The sequence below is a fragment of the Mandrillus leucophaeus genome, unplaced genomic scaffold (assembly GCF_000951045.1).
Source record: "Mandrillus leucophaeus isolate KB7577 unplaced genomic scaffold, Mleu.le_1.0 Scaffold1042, whole genome shotgun sequence".
NCBI classification, from domain to species: Eukaryota; Metazoa; Chordata; class Mammalia; order Primates; family Cercopithecidae; genus Mandrillus; species Mandrillus leucophaeus.
In genome coordinates, this window is record NW_012098566.1 from 432,385 (window position 1) to 438,223 (window position 5,839).

Genomic DNA, 5,839 nt, shown 5'->3' on the forward strand with positions numbered 1-5,839 from the left:
ACTTTCCTGAAATTTTCCATCATGATTTAAAACATTTCAAAGCATCTATATTGTGCCAAAAATTAGATTCTGCATCACACATAGGAAAGCAAAATTTTCGGCTTATTGCTTAAATACTAAATCACATTAATTGGCTGTTTCCCATTGCAAATATTTGAATTAATAAGGATCTTTTTATCACATAATTTTAAATGATCTTTTTGATTTTCAGCTTTGCTGCAACACAGATGGAACTAAAACAAAATTGTATAATGCTGAAGTGACCCAAGGAGAAAACTTCTCACGTAGATAATTTTGTGCAGAGAGTGAGTAAGCAGTCTATGCCACATTTTTCTCCAAATTTATATTTTCGCTGAAATGTAATGGGTAGACAGATAGTCAGTAATTGGTACAGTGAGAAATTAGTTCTGACTTATCTTCTCTCCAAACTGCAAAGTGTATTTTTATATACAATTTCAGAATGATAATAAAATGATCTGGTTTCCATTTATCAAAATGAGCGATGCTGAATGTCTGATGACTGGCTTGCTTTTTGAAATCTTATTTTAGAGTTATCAGACTGTCTGAGATCTTTGGGAAACTTCTGCATTAAGTGAGCCAATTGGCAAATAAACGTCTACTTACCATGTACAAACTATGCAAGGCTGAGCTACAGGGGATGTGGCAGAGATTATCACTGGTTATCTCAAAATGGTCTCTGAACCAGCAGCATCAGCAGCATCTTGGAACTCATCAGAAATGCCTACCTTACACGTAATGGATCGGAAACTCTGAGGAAAGGCTGGGCAGTTGTGTTTTAACAAGCCCCCTGGTGTATGCTAAAGTTTATTTAAGAACCCTGATCCCTAGAAACAACTTAAAACACACACACACTCACAGGAGTCAGCTCTGGAAAAGAAATATTGTGCCATTAGCATATCAGAAAATTTGAAGAAACCTTGAAAGAGCAAAGTTGATGTGATCACATTGGCAGAGGAAACCATAGCCCAAATCATGCAGAAAAAATACGTTAGTAAGGGAATGAGAATGTTTTAGGAGGAACTCCAGAATAGGAGAATACTAAAAATGGCAGGGGCAAAAAAATAAAAAATAAAAAGTCAAGAAAAATTCCTGGTGGAAGCCGCAGCTGTGAGGAACCTTGTACTCTCAGTCATGGTGAACCCCACCGTGTTCCTCCACATTCCAGTGGACGGCGAGCCCTTGGGCTGCGTCTCCTTCGAGCTGTTTGCAGACAAGTTTCCAAAGACAGCAGAAAACTTTCATGCTTTGAGCACTGGAGAGAAATGATTTGGTTATAAGGGTTCTTGTTTTCACAGAATTATCAAGGTTTATGTGTCAGGGTGGTGACTTCACACGCCATAATGGCACTGGTGGCAAGTCCGTCTACAGGGAGAAATTTGATGATAAGAACTTCATCCTAAAGCATACAGGTCTTGGCATCTTGTCTGTGGGAAATGCTGGACCCAACACAAATGGTTCCCAGTTTTTCATCTGCAATGCCAAGACTGACTGGTTGGTTGGCATGCATGTGGTCTTTGGCAAGGTGAAAGAAGGCATGAATATTTTGGAGGCCATGGAGCTCTTTGGGTCCAGGAATGGCAAGACCAGCAAGAAGATCACCATTGCTGACTGTGGACAACTCTAATAAATTTGATGTGGGTTTTATCTTCACCACCAGACCATTCCTTCTGTAGTTCAGGAGAGCACCCCTCCACCCCATTTGCTCACAGTATCCTAGAATCTTTGGGCTCTCGCTGCAGTTCCCTTTGGGTTCCATGTTTTCCTTGTTCCCTTCCATGACTAGTTAGATTGCAGAGTTGAATGAAGTTTATGATTATGAAATAAAAACTAAATAGCAGAAAGAAAAATTCCCAGAGCTGAACAATGACATGTTTTCAGATTAAAAGTACCCACAAAATGCTAAGCAGGTTGGAATAGACACATCTAGATGAAATTTTAGACACTAAGGATGAAGAGAAAGTTTCTAGAGAGAGAGGGGGAAAAAAAGATTACTTAAACAGGAGAATCAGTTTGGCATCAGACTTCTCATCAAAAACGCTGAAGACTGACAGGCACTAAGGAATCAAAGTTTTAAGAAAAAATTATTTTGAATAAAGTATTGGGTTCCTGGAAAAACTAACATTCAAGTTAGAGGGCAAAAAGAAAATGACAATTTTAAGCACAAGAAAGTCTTGTTGCATTAAAAAATTTACAAAGGGATTAAAGTTAAAAATATTGAGCCAGTTGGGAAACTGTATTTTAGTTTGAAAGAAAGAAATATTTGGATTACTGTCAGAATAATTCTCAAGAGGACATTTAGCAAAATTACACATTTTAAAAAACAAAAGCAAGAATAAAAGAGAAAGAGAGAAAGAGGAAGAGGAAGGAAAGATGGAAAGGGAGGGAGGGAGGAAAAGAAGGAAGGAAGGAAGGAAGGAAAGGGAAGGAAAGAAGGAAGGGAAGGAGGGAGGGAGGAAGGAGGGAGGGAGGAAAGAGAAAAGGAAGGGAGGAGAAAAGGGAGGGAGGGAGGAGAAAAAGGAGGGAGGGAGGAAGGAAGGAAGGAAGGAAGGAAGGAAAATTTAGGAACAAGTTCAGATTCAGCAGCTTAGTTAAGTGGCAGAGAAAAGCTATTACTCTCTGATATCCATTTAGTGGCTTATATGAAATGAACCAGTTTTGAAGTTCAGTTTCTTCCACTTGGAATTTTGGCTTTTACATGCACAGCAAGTGTGGCTAGTACTGCATCCTTGTCCTCCCTTCCATGGCAAGGGCAAAGGACAAAAAACAGATGGACTTCACTAAAGATTCATCATTGTCACCAGAAGAATAGCTGGGTTTCCTATGAGAGACTATATATGGTCTTCCTTCATCTATGCAATTGGGGGACAGGAAAGGTATTATTTGTCCTATGCATCAGTAGAGCACTGGTTTCCTCGCATACCCATGTAGAACAGCTGGTTGTGCTTGCTTTGTCTCCCTTATTCTGGCATACAGAGAGTGTACAACTCAGCCATTCATTGACAGTTTTTTGACCCTGAAATATGTAAACAGAAGGACGGTCCAAAGGAATCACAATGTAATCCTCTCATAAAAGTAGTAACAGCTAGCTTTGTGTACAGACAGATTTCACATAATTCTGATGCAAGCTTCACAAACAGTCCCATGAGGTGAGAAAGAGATATAATTATTATATATTTTTTTTTTTTACAGAAGAATAATTTGAGGCTCAGAGGATTAAAGAAAACATCCAAGAACATGTAGCAAGTTAGTCAGTCTGTCTCACTTAGTGAGGACTTTCTGTGTGTCAGAACTTGCTGTTCTGAACACGTCTTTTAAAAAGGGAGGTAAGTCCCTCAATGGGGAATTTATGGGCTAGCAGAGGGAGATGGGTGGTGGTAAACATGTAAGGACATAGCCATAAAGATAATTTTAGGTATGGGAGATTGCCATGAAGAGGATAAAATAAGTCAAGTCGCAGGGGATGACTTGAGTTGCGGTGGGAGAGGGGCTGCTGCTTCAGCGTGGGTGGAGTTGGGGAAATTCTCTGGATTGAGACCTGAATGTTGAGAAGAAGACAAAAGAGGATTGGGAAAGGAAAACCCTCGCAGAGGAATAAGCCCCTTGAGACAGCAATGAACTTAGCATGTACAAGGGGTACAAAAACAGACCAGTGTAGCTGGAACGCAGTGAACAAAGACAAGGCTGGTAGGAGACAGGGTCCGAAAGGTAGGAAGAAGCCAATCATGTAGAACTTTGTGGGCCATGGTAAGGAGTTTCAGTTTGGGTTTTATGCTAAGTGTAATGAGAAGTTTTATATATTTGTTTTCTTAAACATCTTTACTAAGGTATATTTTATATATCACAAAATTCAACTGTTTTGAGAGTGCAATTCAATGATTTTTATAATTGAATTAATTTACATTATAAAATATAATTATAATTATATATTAATTAATTATAATTCAGGAGAGCAACCATCAACATAAATTAGTTTTAGGACATTCTTATTCTTCCAATAAGATCCCTCAGCCCACTGACAGTCATTCCTTTTTCCATGCAACTGCTAATCTACATTCTGCCTCTCTAAATTTGTCTTTTCTGGGCATTGCTGTAAATAGAATCATACAATATATGGACTCTGGTGCCTGGCTTCTTTCACCAGGCATAATGGTCTTGAGGTTAGGTATGATGCGTTAGTAGTCTGCTATTTTTTATTGCTAAACAGTGTTCCATTGTATGGATATGCCACAATTTGTTTATCCATTTTTCTGTTGATGAACAGGAAGATTGTTTCCAGTTTCTGACTATTGTGAATAATGAATGCTGCTATGAACAGTTGTGTACAAGTCTTTATGTGGACATGTTTTCTTTCATTCCTCTTGAATACATACCTACAAATGGAATTGCTGGGCTATATAGGAATTTCAGACATTGCCAAACAGTTTTCAAAAGTGACTGCACCATTTTATATTCTCACCAGGAATGTATGAAGCTTCTCATTTCTCAACTCACCAACATTTTTTGTCGTCTGTGTTATTTATGGTAACCATTCTACTGGGTATGCAACTATATCTCATTGTGGACTGAATTTGCATTTCCTTAATAGTCGACTGATGAGGTTGATCGTCTTTTCATGTCCTACATTACCAATGGAAGAGTTGTAAGCAAGGGAAAAGATATGATATGATTTGTGCTTTGAAGACCAATCTGGTTACTAAATGGCAAGTAGACTATGGGCAGTTGTCCAGTTAGGAGATGGTTGCTATAATCCAGAGGGAGATAATAGTGTCTTAGACTTGGGTTATAATAATGTAGGTGAAGAGAAGGAGTTTGAATACATTATGAAGGTAGAGCCAATGGAAGTGACTGATGGATTGGATATGGGATGTGGGAAACAGAGGTATTTAGGTAAACAACTGGGTAGGTAGTGGTGCCATTTTTTTTTTTTGCCAAGGGGAAGCCTGATGGAGGAGTAAATATGGTGGTGATACTGGGGGGGTTGGTCATAAACAATAACTATTTTGACCACACTACATTTTTGGCATCTATTAGACATCCAAGAGGAAATGTTGAATATGGAATCAGGAGCTCAGGGGAGAGTTCTGGGCGAGAGATAGAAATTTGAGTCATCAGCATATAGAGGGAATTTAAAGCTTTAGGACCCAGGGAGAGAGTGTGGATAAAAGAGAATGGAGTGGAGAATGAAACCCCAGAGCATTTTGCAAAAGTTCGTTATGGAGATCAGCGGGTAAGGACGAAAATTTGAAAATTAGGATTGAGGTAAGGTTAGACTAAGGGAAGCATCAAGAAATATGTTAATTGACTGTAGTGTCCATGACATAGCCACTAACCCATGTGGTTCAGTGAGCACTTGAAATGTGGCTTGTTGAATTGAGATGTAAGTACAAAATACATATTGAATTTTGAATACTTAAACAAAAACAGAAGAGTCAAGTCTCAGTAGTAATTGTTGAAATGATATTTTAGATATACTGGGTTTGATAAACTGTTATTAAAATTAATTTCACCTATTTGTGCTTTTAAAAATGTGGGTACTAGAACATTTAAAATCGCATATGTGGCTCCCATTATATATACATTTTTTGAGGGAGTGCTAGTCTATAATGTTCTACCCACAGTCTCATCCTGGTTTTCCAGAAATGTCACTGTGGCACTTTAAGGACTGCGTAGGAACTTGAATTTATATAAGAATTCTGTATTTCCCCCTTCTCACTACTGCACTTGACTATTAAAAAAAAGTTTTTAAAATAATTCTATAGATATTTCCTACAAAGCTTTCTTAAGGTGCTACTAGGCATAGATGACATCCACAGACTAA

General features: G+C 38.3%; 1 pseudogene; it reads left to right on the forward strand.

Moving 5' to 3' along the window:
- Nucleotides 1–1,152: 1,152 nt before the first annotated feature.
- LOC105539945 lies at nt 1,153–1,645 on the forward strand (annotated as a pseudogene).
- Nucleotides 1,646–5,839: the final 4,194 nt, after the last annotated feature.